This window comes from Oncorhynchus mykiss, chromosome 1 (genome assembly GCF_013265735.2).
Source record: "Oncorhynchus mykiss isolate Arlee chromosome 1, USDA_OmykA_1.1, whole genome shotgun sequence".
Lineage (NCBI taxonomy): Eukaryota > Metazoa > Chordata > Actinopteri > Salmoniformes > Salmonidae > Oncorhynchus > Oncorhynchus mykiss.
In genome coordinates, this window is record NC_048565.1 from 77,236,270 (window position 1) to 77,253,686 (window position 17,417).

At 46.1% G+C, this 17,417-nt stretch overlaps 1 protein-coding gene across 33 annotated transcripts in view; it reads right to left on the reverse strand.

Moving 5' to 3' along the window:
- LOC110529831 (ankyrin-3) overlaps nucleotides 1–17,417 on the reverse strand; it is a 165,430-nt gene that overhangs the window by 87,899 nt on the left and 60,114 nt on the right. The window lies entirely within an intron of this gene.

Here is a 17,417-nt window from a genome sequence, read left to right on the forward strand (position 1 = left end):
ATCAGCTCTTTTTCCCCACAAAGGGAGTGTGTGTACATGCGTGCATGCATGTGTGTGTGTATCAGGGGGCTCCCTATCCAAACAACAGGGAGGTGGGGGGGACTGGTGGGGACCTGCAGGGCAGAACAATGCTGCCAGACACTATTTTAGGGGGCTGGGAGGCACAAGTAGCCAATGGGGATAGTTTGAGGTAGGATTAAGGGGCTTTCCCCCGGTATTAAGGACACACCATCCTCCCACCAACCCCTTATCACACACCCCACATACAGTAGATCAGCCAGGAGACAGCCTGTGCCCCACTATTTTGCATCAACTCCCAGGCTGATCTCTATCACTACCCCCCACCCCCCCCATCACCATACTATATATGTTTCCATATCGATGCTACAAACAATGATTCTTGGTTTTGTTTCAGCTTTGAACATTCCTTTCTTATAGTTTGGGGATGATTTAGTTTGTTAGGCATCAATACTGTATTGCAATGTGTAAGTGCACAGCTCCAAGATCACTAACAAGAGCTAAGGGAAATGTACCCCTTTTGAAAGCCATGTTTCTGATCATAAATGCTTCCTTCTGCTCAGCGGATACCATCAGAGCCATGGAAAACATTGGAGAGCATCAGACTGATGGAATACCGCTTGATCTTCTCTCCAAGGTGATTTTGTTGGACCACCTCTGACAAACGCAGTTCATAAACATGAGACTAGAGACACTTGTTTATAGGCCAGCAAGTCTTTGTTCTGCCAACAAGACACATCCCCCCCAACACGTCCAATCCTTCAGCTGGGCAGTCATTGGCTGTCACAGCTCTAGAAGAATGGCCTCCCATGCATTCTGGGTAAGTACAATGTCTGCTTAAAAAGCACACAGCGGAGTAAGTAACAGACTGTGGTGTGCCATGGAACAGTCAGCTGGAACACGTAACTTGTAGATCACAGGTGGGCGGCAGGTAATCTAGTGGTAAGAGTGTTGGACCAGCAACCGAAAGGTTGATAGATCAAATCCCCGAGCTAACCAGGTAAACATCTGTCGTTCTTCCCCTGAACAAGGCAGTTAACCCACTGTTCCTACGCTGTCATTGTAAATAAGTGGAGTGGAGGAGGAAGAGAGTCAGTGGAGGAGGAAGAGAGGAGGAAGAGAGTCGAGCCTACTTTCAAGACATTATCTCACACACACACTCACTGTAAATCAACAACCATTACACGAGTGAATCAACTTTGCACAGCAACCTTGAAGACAACATGCAGTATCATGTCATATGATTTCAATTTACTGTAGCCTACTGTCTGATCAAATTACATAGAAAATCATGTAATAGTGATCAATAAAAATTACATGACGCACAACCCTTTTTTAGGGCAATCAGGCCAAAAACAGAACATTGCCTTTTAAAAAATGAATTTGAACTGACTGGTGGCCTTTGCGTGTGCTGAACCCAGATTTAAAAAATGTATAAAGAAAAATATGCCTTCACAACGAGTTGAGAGCATGCACTGTATAACAGCGTCCAGGACTCAGAAGATAAGGTTGTTCTCTAGGTATTGTAGAGCTCTTTATTTTTATTTTTTATTTCACCTTTATTTAACCAGGTAGGCTAGTTGAGAACAAGTTCTCATTTGCAACTGCGACCTGGCCAAGATAAAGCATAGCAGTGTGAACAGACAACAACAGAGTTACACATGGAGTAAATAATAAACAATAAACAAGTCAATAACATAGTAGAAAAAAATTATCTATATACATTGTGTGCAAAAGGCATGAGGAGGTAGGCAATAAATAGGCCATAGGAGTGAATAATTACAATTTAGCAGATAAACACTAGAGTTATAAATGATCAGATGAACATGTGCAGGTAGAGATACTGGTGTGCAAAAGAGAAGAAAAGTAAATAAAATAAAAACAGTATGGGGATGAGGTAGGTAAATTGGGTGGGCTATATACCGATGGACTATGTACAGCTGCAGTGATCGGTTAGCTGATCAGATAGCAGATGTTTAAAGTTGGTGAGGGAGATAAAAGTCTCCAACTTCAGAGATTTTTGCAATTCGTTCCAGTCGCAGGCAGCAGAGAACTGGAAGGAAAGGCGGCCAAATTAGGTTTTGGCTTTAGGGATGATCAGTGAGATACACCTGCTGGAGCGCGTGCTACGGGTGGGTGTTGCCATCGTGACCAGTGAACTGAGATAAGGCGGAGCTTTACCTAGCATAGACTTGTAGATGACCTGGAGCCAGTGGGTCTGGCGACGAACATGTAGCGAGGGTCAGCCGACTAGAGCATACAGGTCGCAGTGGTGGGTGGTATAAGGTGCTTTAGTAACAAAACGGATGGCACTGTGATAAACTGCATCCAGTTTGCTGAGTAGAGTATTGGAAACTATTTTGTAGATGACATCGCCGAAGTCGAGGATCGGTAGGATAGTCAGTTTCACTAGGGTAAGTTTGGCGGCGTGAGTGAAGGAGGCTTTGTTGCGAAATAGAAAGCCGATTCTAGATTTGATTTTGGATTGGAGATGTTTGATATGAGTCTGGAAGGAGAGTTTGCAGTCTAGCCAGACACCTAGGTACTTATAGATGTCCACATATTCTAGGTCGGAACCATCCAGGGTGGTGATGCTAGTCGGGCGTGCGGGTGCAGGCAGCGAACGGTTGAAAAGCATGCATTTGGTTTTACTAGCGTTTAAGAGCAGTTGGAGGCCACGGAAGGAGTGTTGTATGGCATTGAAGCTCGTTTGGAGGTTAGATAGCACAGTGTCCAAGGAAGGGCCAGAAGTATACAGAATGGTGTCGTCTGCATAGAGGTGGATCAGGGAATCGCAACATCATTGATATATACAGAGAAAAGAGTCGGCCCGAGAATTGAACCCTGTGGTACCCCCATAGAGACTACCAGAGGACCGGACATCATGCCCTCCGATTTGACACACTGAACTCGGTCTGCAAAGTAGTTGGTGAACCAGGCAAGGCTGTCATTAGAAAAACCGAGGCTACTGAGTCTGCCGATAAGAATATGGTGATTGACAGAGTCGAAAGCCTTGGCCAGGTCGATGAAGACGGCTGCGCAGTACTGTCTTTTATCGATGGCGGTTATGATATCGTTTAGTACCTTGAGCGTGGCTGAGGTGCACCCGAGACCGGCTCGGAATCCGGATTTCACAGCGGAGAAGGTACGGTGGGATTCGAGATGATCAGTGATCTGTTTGTTGACTTGGCTTTCGAAGACCTTAGACAGTTTGGGTCCAGTTTGGGACAGTTTGGGTCCAGGGTGTATCCCTCTTTGAAGAGGGGGATGACCGCGGCAGCATTCCAATGCTTGGGGATCTCAGATGATACGAAGGAGAGGTTGAACAGGTTGGTAATAGGGGTTGCGACAATGGCGGCGGACAGTTTCAGAAATAGAGGTCCAGATTGTCAAGCCCAGCTGATTTGTACGGGTCCAGGCTTTGCAGCTCTTTCAGAACATCTGCTATCTGGATTTGGGTAAAGGAGAAGCTGGGGAGGCGTGGGCGAGTAGCTGCGGGGGGGAAGGTGGAGCTGTTGGCCGAGGTTGGAGTAGCCAGGAGGAAGGCATGGCCAGCCGTTGAGAAATGCTTGTTGAAGTTTCCGATTATCACAGATTTATCGGTGATGACCATGTTACCTAGCCTCAGTGCAGTGGGCAGCTGGGAGGAGGTGCTCTTGTTCCCCATGGACTTTACAGTGTCCCAGAACTTTTTGGAGTTAGAGCTACAGGATGCAAATTTCTGCTTGAAAAAGCTAGCCTAAGCTTTCATGACTGACTGCGTGTATTGGTTCCTGACTTCCCTGAACATTTGCATATCGCAGGGACTATTCGATGCTATTGCAGTTCGCCACAGGATGTTTTTGTGCTGGTCGAGGGCAGTCAGGTCTGGAGTGAACATGGGCTATATCTGTTCTTGGTTCTGCATTTTTTGAACAGAGCATGCTTGTCTAAGATGGTGAGAAAGTTACTTTTAGAGAATGACCAGGCATCCTCAACTGACGGGATGAGGTCAATATCCTTCCAGGATACCCGGGCCAGGTCGATTAGAAAGGCCTGCTCGCAGAAGTGTTTTAGGGAGCGTTTGACAGTGATGAGGGGTGGTCGTTTAATCGTGGACCCGTAGCAGACACAGGCAATGAGGCAGTGATCGCTGAGATCCTGATTGAAGACAGCAGAGGTGTATTTGGAGGGCAAGTTGGTCACGATCATGTCAATTAGGATTTAGGGTTGTACCTGGTGGGTTCCTTGATGATTTGTGTGAGATTGAGGGCATCTAGCTTAGATTGTAGGACTGCCAGTGTGTTAAGCATATCCCAGTTTAGGTCACCTAACAGAACAAACTCTGAAGCTAGATGGGGGGCGATCAATTCACAGATGGTGTCCAGGGCACAGCTGGGAGCTGAGGGGGGTCGGTAGCAGGCGGCAACAGTGAGAGACTTATTTCTGGAGAGATTAATTTTTAAAATTAGAAGTTCGAACTGTTTGGGCATAGACCTGGAAAGTATGACAGAACTTTGCAGGCTATCTCTGCAGTAGATTGCAACTCCTCCCCCTTTGGCAGTTCTATCTTGACGGAAAGTGTTATAGTTGGGTATGGAAATCTCAGAATTTTTGGTGGCCTTCCTAAGCTAGGATTCAGACACGGCAAAGACATCAGGGTTGGCAGAGTGCACTAAAGCAGTGAGTAAAACAAACTTAGGGAGGAGGCTTCTGATGTTGACATGCATGAAACCAAGGCTTTTTTGATCACAGAAGTCAACAAATGAGGGTGCCTGGGGACATGCAGGGCCTGGGTTTACCTCCACATCACCCGAGGAACAGAGGAGGAGTAGGATGAGGGTGCGTCTAGAGGCTATCAAAACTGGTCGCCTAGAGCGTTGGGGACAAGGAATAAAAGGAGCAGATTTATGGGCGTGGTAGAATATATTTTCTTGGCATAATGTGCAGACAGGGGTATGTTGGGGTGCGGATACAGCGGAGCTAAGCCCAGGCACTGGGTGATGATAAGAGGTTGTATGTCTGGACATGCTGGTTATAATGGGTGAGGTCACCGCATGTGTGGGAGGTGGGACAAAGGAGGTATCAGAGGTGTGAGGAGTGGAACTAGGGCTCCATTGTAAACTAAAACAATGATAACTAACCTGAACAACAGTATACAAGGCATATTGATATTTGAGAGAGACATACAGCAAGGCATAAAGTAATCGCAGGTCTTGATTGGGAGAGCTTGCTAAAACAACAGGTGAGACAACAACAGCTAGTCAGCTAACACAACAACAGCAGGTAAAATGGCGATGACTAGGCAGAGAGTGTCAGATTAACTACACATAGAGCCTGAGTTCGCGGCTGGGGCCGACAGATAAAAAATAAATAAACAGAATGGAGTACCGTGATTAATGGACAGTCCAGCAGGCATCAGCTATGTAGCCAAGTGATCATAGTGTCCAGTGGGCAGCAGCAGATGGAACAGGGAAGCGGGCGACACAACGTTTAAAGTTAGTAGCACGGGGGTGGTAGGTGGGGTCTGCTCAGACGGAGGCCGGTGGGGGGCCGTGTCGACAGAGAATCCAAGCCAGATGGCAAAAGAGGTATTGTAGAATTTAGTTTGCTAGCAGGGAGATGTGCCTGGCTCACGGCTAACTGGTGCTAGCTTCGTGGCAGTGGCGTTAGCCAAGGTCCAGAGTTTACAGCAAGGATCCGGTGGAGTATTGGGCTCTAGCCGTGTATGAGTGGGGTTCGAGTGAACAGCTGAGTAGGCCGGGAGGTGGGCCTCAGGGATAGCTTCGGTACTGGTTGCAAGCTAGCTGTGAAGATCAGAAGTAGTGGTCCAGGGATTAGGGCAGGAATTCGGCGTTGTTGTGGAGAGACAGTTCGATACTGGTAGACTGGTGAGTATTATCCAGGCTAAAAACAGGGCTGGCTGTGCAGAAGGTAAAAGCCGCTAGCAGTGGCTAACAATGACTAAACAGCTTGTAGCTAATTAGCTGGTTAGCTTCTGGAGGTTCTTGAATGTATTCTAAAATAAAAAATAATAGCAATTCTGTATCACATTGGGTGAGGCAGGTTACCGGAAGGTATAATCGAATTAAAAATCGGAAAGAGATTGAAAATAAATATGGGTCCAGTGAGTGGTTGGGCTGGCTGGGGACACGGCGTTTCAGACAGTTAGCAGGCCTGTGCTAACAAGCTAACAGTAAGTAGGCCGGGGCTAAACAAGCTAGCAGTTAGCAGACCGGGGCTAAACAAGCTAGCAGTTAGCAGGCCGGGTTTTTAAGCAAGCAGATAGCAGGGGCTATAAAGTTAGCCTTTGGGGGACGTCGCGATGGGGTTAAGTCTGTTTTTGCCTCTTCATGCGGTGACGTCAATAGACCAGTCGTGGAATTAGTAGGGTCCCAAGTAGCTCTAGGTAGCTAGCAGGCCTAGCTGGTTAGCATAATGGGCCTTCAGCGAGCGTCTGAGGGGCCTGTTGGAGTCCTCGGGCAGATTATGTCGGTATTCCAGTCGTAGGGGATCTGCGGGGTTCCATGCCCCGTACCGGCTGTAGAAGGGGTCCGGATATTGTAGCCCAGGAGTATACTTCTGTGGTAGCACAGGAGCTCTGGACGGGCTAGCTTCAAGTGGATGGAAACGCTAGCCAGGAGTAGTCATCCGGTTGCGGTTAGCTAGTTGTGAAGATCCAGATGAAAATGTTCAGTTTGCGGTGGGAATCCGGGGATAAAAATAATAGGTCCGTTATGCTCTGTTAGAGTCACGTTGTTCGAACTGGCGAGAGCTATTCGAGCTGAAGGTTAGCTGATGACCGCTGGCAATGGTTTGCTGACTGATAGCCGGTAGTTAGCTGGCTAGCTTCAGTTGAGGGATTCCAGATCCGAAGTAAATATAGATACTTTAGGGAAAAAAAGCAGATCCACGCTACATTGGGTGAGGCGGGTTGCAGGAGAGTATTTAGATGTTGAGGTTTAGCAAAATATTTTAAAAGATATGCAAAGAAAAATATGTAAAAAACTATATATACAAGGGACACGACAGGATAAAGACGTCTGACTGCTACGCCATCTTGGATCTCACTGGTAGCAGCTCAATATGAAGACAACAAAACCCAAAACTACGAGAATACCCAACATGATATTAACCTCACCGTAAAGCCCTCTTTTAATAAAGGTTCTACCAGTGTGGTCTTCCATCATTGAATTCTAGAACACAGCATCTGTGAAAAACATCAGTCAGTTACAGTATTGTTCATAGGGATCTTTTTACCCCTCGGATTAACAAACATGAATCCAAACTATAGAAAGGGATATAGGCTATAAAATAAAACATAGAAGCCATCCAGGAGGAATACTCTTGGACAGGACTTGTGTAGAGAACCAACCAGAGGACCAATATATTTAATGCAGGGATCTGGCTGAAGGGCACAACAACACTAATACACCAGGGAAATGAACCCATCAGAGAAATGGGGGTGGAGAGGAGAGGAGAAAGCCACAGACCATTCCCTGGCATGGCTCAGTGCTATAAGAACACACAACCCCTATTTCAAGAGAGAGGAAACTCAGAACACTAGACATTGACAGAGGTTGTTTCAATTTCCTCAACGTGTACAAGTCTGGGACAGTAATGGTGCAGGGAATCCTCATGCAGTTCCAGCAGGACTTTTACGGGGTCAAAGAGAGAGCACAGCAGGAAAAGCTCTCTCTCTCTGTGTGACGACTCCCCCATCCTGAGTCACTCTGATCACACCTCTTCAAACTGCCCCCCCCCCCCCCCCAGCACTGAACACACCCAGGTCCCACAACTGACTGCTTCTCCATCATTGAGAGGGATACATTCACAGAGCTAGAGAGAGTCATGGTGGAGCTCAGAGAGCGAGTCCACACAATCCAGACAGGACAAACTCACAAAACAGACCAGCACAACCCCCCCCCCCCTAACAAGACCCAGAGGGCAGAAGGTGGAGATGGACGGCTGTCTAAGAGAGCTGGCTGCTCTATGGACTGAGGTGAGAGAACTTAGAGGCACACATGGCACTGAAGGACGAGGTCAGAAAGCTGAGGTGTGACAGAGAGAAGGATACTCTCCCAGACAAGCCAGCAAAACAGCCCACTGCATACCCGGCCCGGATCACAACTCACAATGGGACAGACAACACAGGACCTACCAACCCAACAGACTCCATCCCCTCCTATCAGCTCCCCTGATAGTCCTTCTGACAACCCCTCGACATCCACTAAGGACACACAAAAGCCAGAGATTGTGCTCCTCATTGACTCAAATGGTAATTACATTCAAGAGGATAAACTTTTTCCCAAACACAAAGTGGCTACACTCTGGTGCCCAGACACTAGGCATGCCCTGGAGCTGTTGTCAGAGGACAGACTAGCGTCCCCCAGCCACATCATAATTCACACAGGCACAAATGACCTGAGGGCCCAGCAGGAAAGGGTGGCAACAGCACTGAAGGGAGTGATTGAAAAAGCTTCTTCCACTTTCCCCAACGCACAAGTGGTTATCTCCACCCTGTTACCACAAAAATACATACAGCAGGTTGAGTTGAGTTTATTTTTACAGGGACAGTGCACATTAATCAACGTTTCAGTAAAAGTGTCGGTTTTAGCCAACTGGCTAATTTTCAACCGCAGTCACTGGGATGGTTATTAGGTGAAAGCAAGCATTTTGCGAGACTGTGCCTCAAAACCTAATGTCTACCTGGCCCACCAGTCCACCCTGGCCTTGAACAGGCTTTACGACCAGGTCCACCTCTACATGGCAGCAGTGCCCACCTTCGCCAGGACCCTGAAGGACGTCACCCTCAACCGTAGCCTCAGCACCTCACACAGGAGCAACAGAGCAACGGACACCCCGTCCAGACCTGAAAGACGCCCTCCCGAAGGACCTGCACCGAGAGAACCCACGCCAAGAGGACCTACACCCAGACAATAGCATCACCAGCCACACCCCAACCAAACCCTGGCCAAACCCTATATACCCCCCATACCAGTCCTATGTCCCTTCTGCCCACCCCATTCCCGCCGCCCTTGCGGCAAGGACCTCAACATGACAGCAGGACATATGCCCAAGCCATGAGCAGAGCAACAGGCCCAACCCCCACTATTAAAGTCCCATCCTACAACCTTAGGAGGTATGTATCAGATGCTCAACATGCTCTGCTCACACCTACTGTGATGGTCCGGGCCTAAACCACACACAAACAACACTAGACACTATGGAACACAAAGCTTTTACTATCTCATCCTGGAATATACAAGGTCTGAGGTCATCTGCATTTGGCCTAAAGAGCAGAGCTATTTCAATTTTTTCCCCCAAAAATTAAATACAGACATTGTCATCCTACAAGAAACATAGACAGACCAGGTTACAGAGAGCTGGTAGTCCCATCCACTAAACTACCAGGTGTGAAAGAGGGAAGAGACTCAGGGGTATGCTAATTTGGTATAGAGCAGACCTAACCCACTCTATTAAATGAGTCAAAACAGGAACATTTTACATCTGGTTAGAAATTAATAAGGAAATGATCTCAACAGAGAAACATTTCCACGTGTGCTACCTATATCCTCCCCAATAGAATCCCCATACTTTGACGATGACAGCTTCTCCCTCCTAGTGGGGGAGATCAACCATTTCCAGGCTCAGGGACATGTACTAGTCTGTGGCGATCTAAATGGCAGAACTGGACAAGAACCCGACACCCTCAGCACACAGGGGGACAAACACCTACATGGAGGTGACAACATAACCAACAAAAACGGATCACAACTCCTGCAGCTCTGTTGGACGTTGGGTATGTACATAGTCAATGGTAGGCTTCGAGGGGACTCCTATGGTAGGTATCATGACGTTGGCCTCTTTGGGTATAGCAAGACCATCCCCCTCTCCCTGCCTCCCCCTTTCCTCCTTAAACTAGGTTGCTGTGGTCAGAGAGACGTTGTGAATTCCTGAGAATCTCCTCATGGACACACAGTATAGAGAGAGTAGATTTGGATGGAGAACAAAGGAAATCCCACCCCACAGAATTTGAGGTACGAACAAATTTCATGTTCCGGAGAAAGTATAAAAGACCGGTGAAGAATCCAGCTACGAACTGGTCCGTTAGTCACAACTTGGGAAAGCTCATGGGAGACGGTGTGGCCACATTACCATAACGCTGTTTATATAATAGCCTCAGATATGAGGTTTACATCTTGTTGTATAAGATGAATGAGTGAGTATGATACTGTTTGTATAATTGTGTAATGTGATTTTGGACTGTTTAATGAAGAAAACTTAAATTCCCTTTTGAGTTGAACTAAATCAGATGACCGCCCCTGAGCCCAGTTAGGGTCAGACATCCTGGGACAGCCCGCTTCAGCCCTTCCGAATAAAACCCAACTTTGAGAAATTATCAGCAGACCGAGCTTACCTCAATTACGAGATGGCTAAAGGTTGCAGACCATGTTTTTCTCCATTAGGAGGACAAAGGTTGTAGACCATTACTGAATCTTTTAACCATACCACGTGGTTAAACTCTTAGACTATCGATACCGACAGAATAAGAACAAGTCTTTGACTAGTCTGCAGCTAGGAATTCGGTATCATTGAATGCGAAGAACGACAACCGCCGAAACATCCATTCTATAACAAATGTCACTCTGAACTATCCACTATAACCACGACAGAGAGAGAGAGGGAGAGAGACGGACAATTCTATAAAATAAATGAACTTTTCACCAGCGATCAAGACGACACACTGAACGTAAATATATATATATTGATTGCAATTGTTCCCGAATGTGTGAGCGTTCGGGAACAAAGGATTAGCATTTCAATTGTTATAATTATCACTCTGTAGTGACTTCTTAGTCGACCCCCATTTCCCCTTTTGTCTAACAAGCTGCCATGCCGGTTTAGCCCACTAGGGCACATTCTCCTATCATTTCATGTAACCACATTTACCTTGTTTGTTTGTTTGTTTATGCATTTCTGCGAATTACTTAGTTAGTAATAAATAAATGATTTAAGACAATTGATGTTTGGATGACTCATAGTGAAGACTGGGTTCGTGCAGATAGCCAACAAAAAGACGTTTGGAATGAGACTAACGTGAGGTAAAGTAAATAATTCATTAATTCGAAGACTAATTGATCAGATAAATATCTGAAAAGTTATTTTAGGAAATGATAACTTTGTAATCTGAATATTTTTCCTTGGTGCCCCGACTTCCTAGTAATTACAGTTACATGATTAATCAGTCTAATCGCGTAATAACTAATTACAGAGAATCTTTGATAAAAACTATCAGTCTTCAGTTAATGATAGTAAAGACACGACATAGCTCATCTTTCGGCAGTAGAACTGTAGACTACTTTATCACTGACATCAACCCAAAGTCTCTTAAAGCATTCACAATCAGATCAAAGCAAAATCACATTGTACTTGAACAGAGCTATGCTCGATCAAGAGGCATCAAAGCCAAAGGAATTGAATAATATTAAGAAATGCTTTAGATGGAAGGAAAATAGTGTGGAAATCTATCAAAAAACTATTAGGCAACAACAAATCCAATCAATCCCTTCTAGACAATTTCCTGGACAAAAGTTTTCACTGTAATAGAGAAGGTGTTAACTTGGCATTAGAAAACCTAAACGGTATAATTGGCCTCTCAGCTTCCCTATCAAATCAAAAAATGTCAAGCAGACAACCTAAGAAAATTAACAACAATGATAAATGGTTTGATGAAGATTGTGCACCACAAAATGAGGTGGAAACATTGCTGCACTTCCTAACCTCCTGACAAATGTATGACCATATTAGAGACCCATATTTCCCTCAGATTACACAGACCCACAAAGAATTAGAAAACAAATCCAATTTTGATAAACTCCCATATCTATTGGATGAAATACCACAGCAGCAAGATTTGTGACCTGTTGCCACAAGAAAAGGGCAACCAGTGAAGAACAAACACTATTGTAAATACAACCTATGTTGATTTATTTTCCCTTTTGTACTAAGCTGGAGGGGTACAAAGCAACACAGCAAAACAACAGAGAGCAAATGATAGAGAAGCAAAAAAATATTCTGTATCAGGAGAAAACGTGAAGTCAGGAAGAACTGTTCTACTGTCACTACGCATCCAGGCTGAGTGGGAGTAGAGGGGAAATCTGCTGACATGGGCGTCATATTATTTCAAAACACACATCACTCACTATGTAGCTTTACACACACAGAGAGCCAGAGAGAGAGAGAGACGGAGAGAGACAGACAGAGAGAGAGAGACAGAGAGAGAGAGAGAGAGAGAGAAACAGAGAATGGATGGTCTGCATTTTTGGACTCTTATCAGGAGCCGGAGAGAATGGGAGAGAAGATTTAGCCTAGAATGCATAGTGGTACGGTATGGCTGGAATCCAGTGACATCATCACATTCAGTGCAGTGACCTGCAGGGCAGTGTGTGTGCTGAGCGGAGGAACACCGGACTCTAGTGGAGGATCCATGACAATGCCATCATTAACATAACATAACAACCTGCCAATGGAAATGCATCATCCTCTCCCAGTCAGCCAGGTACCATGCGGAAGTAACAAAGCTGCTGTTGACTACTCCTACTAGGCTTGATGGTGCCATGGATGATACTCCCTAGGGGGCAAACAAGCTTTCTGTATCTTTTTAAAGGAGGTCCACACATAACTGTGACGATAACATTGCAAAACCATGAAGGCTTGGAGCACTACATAAAAGGAAATTACTCCTAACCAGGGACAATAATTACACCCAATCTTGGGTGAGTACGGAGTGTAAGGGAGCAATTGAGCATGTGTTTGTGCGTATGTGTCTGTTGGGAGAGAGCGTGTGGGAGAGAGCGAGAGGAGACAGTGAAAAAGACAGAGTCCTTCTGCTATCACACAGCTGCAGCGGCCGACTCCTTTTCCCATGACACACCTCAGAGCATCACACATCCTCTCCCTTCTCTGCCTTTTCCCCCATTGGCTCTCTACATCGGCTTTCCATTAGATGTTGGAACATTGCTGCAGGGAATTGCTTCCATTCAGCCACACAAGCATTAGTGAGGTCGGGCACTGATGTTGGGCAATTAGGCCTGGCTCACAGTCGGCGTTCCAATTCATACCAAAGGTGTTCGTTGGGGTTGAAGTCAGTGCTTTGTGCAGGCCAGTCATGATCTTCCACTCCGATCTCAACAAACGATTTCTCTATGGACTTTGCTTCGTGTACGGGGGCATTGTCATGCTGGAACAGGACAGGGCCTTCCCCAAACTGTGCCGGATGTTCCCCAATTCTGGGAGGGGGGCCCAAAGTGAAAAGGTTTGGGAACCCTTGCTCTACACTACTGTCCGCTCTGGTGCGAGGCCGACAACTACACACAACACATGACTTTGTTTTCAGTCTGGTAACTGGCATGGCCTGTTGGTACATAAACCTTGACCCATACATTTGACTGTATTTCCTAATGGCAGTATAATTATGAATCAAAAGTCAATTGAGCCATTGAGGGGATTGCTGTACTGCGCTATACCAAAACAGCACTACAGTGGGGGACTGTAATATCTATCAACGCTATGTGTTCCACAGCAAGAAGATCATCTTCCAGGTGCACTCATCTACTCACTCCCAGATCCATTATCATGCCTGTATAACTTCACAGCAGAGCCAGACTTTAGCAGGGCTTAGATGGAGCACTGTGGTTAACTTCTGATCAAAAGCTTTTCACTGCCTCCAGAGTGGCGCAGCAGTCTAAGGCACTGCATCGCAGTGCTAGAGGCATCACTACAGACCCGGGTTTGACACCAGGCTGTCACAACCGTCCGTGACCAGGTGTCCAATAGGGTGGCGCACAATTGGCATAGCGTCGTTAGGGGAGGGTTTGGCCAGGGGGGGGCTTTACTTGGCTTATTGCGCTCTAGCGACTCCTTGTGGTGGGCCGGGTGACCTGCAGGCTGACTTCGGTCGTCAGTTGAACAGTGTTTTCTCCGACACATTGGTACAGCTGGCTTCTGGGTTAAGCGAGCGGGTTAAGAAGCGTGGTTTGGCGGGTCATGTTTCGGAGGACGCATGACTCAACCTTTGCCTCTCCCGAGCCCGTTGGGGAGTTGCAGCGATGAGACAAGATGGTAATTGGATCGCAATTGGATATCACGAAATTAGGGAGAAAAAGGGGGAATTTTGGAAAAATGTATTTAAAAAAAGGTTTCACGGTCTATTCTTTCTAACACAGTGGCCATCCTAAAATCCTAATGTTCAGCAGGTGCGATATCGCTCTAGCTGAGACAGGAGTTGGAAGAAGATGCCCCTAAACAGTGATCTAAGCATGATATCATTAAGTGTATCTTGATCCTATAGATCTGAGCCTACGGACAACTTCAATCAAGATCACAGATATAACCTAGCCTGGTCTCAGATCTGTATGTGTGCATTTGCCAAGTCTTTTTCCACTCGTTGCCATATATGTTTGCCATGACAAGAACACAGCAGATGAGTTCGCCATTCAGATATGCTACAAGCCTAGAGATACCGTGCTACTCATCCCCCAGCTGATTGGCTGTCCCGAATGGAAGTGCAGTGGTGTATCAGTGATGTGCCCAACTCCAGATGATGCCCTAACTACGCCCCCCAACCCACCCCGGCCATATCTGCACAGATGGCACACCTGGATCCACTCTTGCTGTCTCTATCCAGGGCCCTCTTGGCACTCTCTGTCCTAGACGGCTGCCTCTCCGATGGGGCACAGCCAGGATGATGACAGTGGGAGGTTATGGAAGATAGGGGGTGGAGACAAGAGGCCACCTCCCAAACACACACACACAAACGCACACACACACGCACAACAATCTGTCAGGGACATTCGTTGTTTATTGACTCAGTCTTCAACACAGCTGAGACCCTGTGGAGTTGATAAGGTCATTAAACTCTAAAACACTCACAGACACAGTGTTTTCTCACAATTCACTCCTCACTCCTAAGACAGAGTTAGAGTACAGCAATAGTAGTCCTTCATCAGTAGTATTCATATGATAACTTCAGGCTGATTAGTTTGTGGTGGAGGGTGATGTGGTGGAGGGTGATGGAGGGTGATGTGGTGGAGGGTGATGTTGAGGGTCTGTCAGTATGTTGTGGGGAGGAAGAGGTCAGGGTAGAATAGATGGACCAGGTGCAATAAAATACAGTAGAGTATAGAGCTGGATAATATGGACAAAAATCCATATCGCATGGCTTCCTGAGTGGTGCAGCGGTCTAAGGCACTACTACAGACCCGGGTTCGATCCCGGGCTTTGTCGCAGCCAGCCGTGACTGGGAGACCCATGAAGCGGTGCACAATTGGCCCAGCGTCGTCTGGGTTAGGGGAGGGTTTGGCCGTCCCGGGATATCCTTGTCCCATCGCGCTCTAGCGACTCCTGTGGCGGGCCGGGCTCATGCACGCTAACACAGTCACTAGTTGTACGGTGTTTCATCCGACACATTGGTGTGGCTGGCTTCAGGGTTAAGCAAGCAGTGTGTCAAGAAGCAGTGCGGATTGGCAGGGTCGTGTTTCGGAGGACGAATGGCTCTTGAACTTCGCCTCTCCCGAGATCATACGGAAGTTGCAGCGATGGGACAAGACTGTAACTACCAATTGGATACCACGAAATTGGGGAGAAAAAGAGCTCAAAATAAAAAACACAAATAAATCCATAATCGCGAATTGATGCGATAACGATAAGTTTATTTTTTTTCTTAACTTTGTGGTGGAGGGTGATGTGGTGGAGGGTGATGGAGGGTGATGTGGTGGAGGGTGGTGGAAGGTGATGGAGGGTGAGTTTGATAGTTTGATAGTTGATAGTTGTAGTCATCAATTGTCCCATTAATAAATCACCCATATTAGCAAACGTATTTCATTTCAAACTTCACATTTCTCTAGTTTAGGCTACTTCTATTTGTAATGAAAGATATCAGCAAAATGCCTGCCATAAGTGAGGTGTGGATAATGGTCCCAGCTCCAGTAGAGGAGCTAACCTACACAGGATGCCACATCCTTCTCTCTGGCTTTATTACCCAGCAACATGTGGCAGCAGATTGAACTGAGTCTGAGTGCAAGTTTGACCATAATTCCTGTAAGTATTCAACACACTACATGTGATACTGTATGACGGTCAAATTAATGTGTGAGTCAAGGTGCAAAAACATGTGTTGACTCCAGGGTTTGTGTCCGTCTCTGGGTCTGCTAACTGCATCAACAGGCTCTCCAATCTCAGCGACAAAACTCTCTACATCAGTGGTTTGGTTCCCAAACTTTTTATAGTCCCGTACCCCTTCAAACATTCAACCTCCAGCTGTTGTTTTTTGCCATCATTGTAAGCCTGCCACACACACACTATACGATACATTTATTAAACCTAAGAATGAATGTGAGATTTTATGTCACAACCCGGCTCGCGGGAAGTGACAATGAGCTCATATAAGACCAGGGCACAAATAATAATATAATAGTAATAATAATAATAATAATCAATAATTAGGTCTTTATACATATGAAACTTTATTTGTTCATCGAAAACTGTGAGTAATTTACTACAGGTTAATGAGAATGGTGTGCTTGAAAGGATGCACATAACTCTGCAATGTCAGGTTGCATTGGAGAGAGTCTCATTCTTAAATTATTTTCCACACAGTCTGTGCCTGTATTTAGTCTTCATGCTAGTGAGGGCCGAGAATCCACTCTCACATAGGTACGTGCTTGCAAAGGGCATCAATGTCTTAACAGCGCAATTTGCCAAGGCAGGATACTCTGAGCGCAGCCCTATCCAGAAATCTGGCAGTAGCTTTTGATTAAATTCAATTTTCACAGAACCACTTGTTGCAATTTCGATGAGGCTCTCTTGTTCAGATACCGATAAGTGGACTGGAGGCAGGGTATGAAAGGGATAAAGAATCCAGTTGTTTGTGTAGTCCGTTTCGGGAAAGTACCTGCGTAATTGTGCACCCAACTCACTCAGGTGCTTCGCTATATCACATTTGACATTGTGCGTAAGCATAGGTTCAGTTAAACAAAAAAAATGGTACGATGATGGAAAGACCTGTGTGTTGTCCTTGTTACTGCAGCCAGAGAAGAGCTCCAACTTCATAAATCATAGCCTCAATTTTGTCCCGCACATTGAATATAGTTGAAGAGAGTACCTGCAATCCTAGATTCAGATCATCCAGGCGAGAAAAAACATCGCTCAGATAGGCCAGTCGTGTGAGAAACTCGTCATCATGCAAGTGGTCAGACAAGTGAAAATGATGGGCAGTAAAGAAAACTTTAAGCTTGTCTCTCAATTCAAAAAAACGTGTCAATACTTTGCCCCTTGATAACCAGCGAACAAAATACATCAGAGTTCAGGGGACTTGCTTTAACAAAGTTAACCATTTTCAATGTAGTGTCCAAAACATC